The 1,864-nt window shown below is 40.0% G+C and overlaps 1 non-coding gene across 1 annotated transcript; it reads left to right on the top strand.

Moving 5' to 3' along the window:
• The first annotated feature begins 1,157 nt into the window (after nt 1–1,157).
• Nucleotides 1,158–1,233, top strand: TRNAT-UGU (transfer RNA threonine (anticodon UGU)). Its single transcript has one exon. It is a non-coding gene; the product is annotated as a tRNA-Thr (tRNA).
• The last annotated feature ends 631 nt before the right edge of the window (nt 1,234–1,864 follow it).

The following is a 1,864-nucleotide window of genomic DNA, read 5'->3' as shown; positions in this document are numbered from 1 at the left end:
TAAAATGTCTGAAATTTTGAGAATAAAAATAAACAACATTGATTTATATTTATAAGAAAGTGCTCTGATATCAATACGTTGAAATATCTATGACAAAAGACATATAAGACTTGTGACTCTGAATTTTAATAACAAATATTTTCTTTTTATGTGATTGTAAAAGTAAAATGTCTACTTAGAAAATGTGGAAAATTAATATCAGCATTAAAATGTAAAAGGAATTAATTACTGCCCTGGCTGGTTGGATCAGTGGTAGAGCGTTGGTCTAGGCATGTGAAAGTCTCGGGTTCAATTCCTGTCCAGGGCACACAGGAGAAGCCCCCATCTGCTTCTCCACCCTTCCCTCTCTCCTTTCTCTCTGTCTCTCTCTTCCCCTCTCACAGCCAAGGCTCCATTGGAGCAAAGTTGGCCCAGACCCTGAGATTGGCTCCATGGCCTCTGCCTCAGACACTAGAATGGCTCCAGGGGCTTCGGTTGCAAAAGAGCAATGGCCTAGATGGGCAGAGCATCACCCCCTAGTGGGCATGCCAGGTGGATCCCAGTCGGAGTCTGTGGGAGTCTGTCTTTCTGCCTCCCTGCTTCTCACTTCAGAAAAAAAAAAGAAATTATTGTCTTGCCAGAACATAACCTATTTTTAATAGCATAATATCTTTTGTTTCAATTTTTTTTAATGACAAGTGGGGAGATAGTGAGACAGATTCCCTCATGTGCCCCGACTGGTATTCAACTGAGACCCACCCAAACAATCCCTGTCTGGGGCTGATACTTTAATCAACCAAGCTATCCTCAGCGTCCAGGGCCCACGCTCTAACAAATCAAGACACTGGCTGTGAGAGGGGAAGAGAGAGAGAAGGGGGAGGGGGAAAGAAAAGCAGATGGTCACTTCATATGTGTGCCCTGACTGGGAATCAAACCTAGGCATATGCATGCCAGGCTGAGCTCTATCCACTGACCTAACCGGTCTGGACTTCTTTCTGTTTTATCAATATATATTTACTATTCTCTAATTTTAATTAAAAAGGAAATTATTTGTAGGTGCCATATACTCTGGTAACCTATATATATTTATAATTATTATAAATTTGCATAGTTTATGATTGTTTTCCTATTATATAGATCAAGAAACTGACAGAAAGTTATAAAACAAAGGTTACAGAGCCCTGGCTGGCTGGCTCAGAGGTAGAGTGTCGGCCCTGTGTGCGGAAGTCCTGGGTTCAATTCCCAGCCAGGGCATAAAGAAGTGCCCATCACCTTCTCCACCCTTTCCCTTCTCCTTTCTCTCTATATCTCTCTTTCCCCTCCTGCAACCAAGGCTTTATTGGAGCAAAGTTAGCCTGGGCACTGAGGATGACTCCATGGCCTTCGCCTCAGACACTAAAAAATAAATAAATAAAATTAAATTAAAAAATGGTTCTGGTTGCAACAGAGCAACACTCCAGATGTGCAGAGCATTACCCCCTAGTGGACTTGCTCAGTGGATCCTGGTCTGTTTCTCTGCCTTCCTGCTTCTCACTTCAGAAAAATACAAAAAAAAAAAAAATTACAGAATTACTAAGATCTTGACAGCAGCACTGAACCAGGATGAGAGTTTTGTCTTTTATAATAGTGTGATCACCTCAAGCGAGTCACAATAAGCCAACCACAACAGCAAAAATAACTTTCAGAGGTACTTAATAGCCAGTCAGGTTTAATAATCAGAAAATATCAGCAAAATGGAGATTATTGAAAAAATGATAAAAAGTTGAAAAATAATGAAGTAGTGATTGAAATTTTAGAATTTAGGTGCAGAAGAGAAATGTTTTCCACCACAAAAAAAAAAGTAATTATAAAATATGTAAGAAGTGTTAGCTAATGTTATAGTGGT

This window comes from Saccopteryx leptura, chromosome 4, assembly GCF_036850995.1.
Source record: "Saccopteryx leptura isolate mSacLep1 chromosome 4, mSacLep1_pri_phased_curated, whole genome shotgun sequence".
NCBI classification, from domain to species: Eukaryota; Metazoa; Chordata; class Mammalia; order Chiroptera; family Emballonuridae; genus Saccopteryx; species Saccopteryx leptura.
Note: the sequence above shows the minus strand (reverse complement) of the source record. Positions and strands in the feature narration are given on the sequence as shown.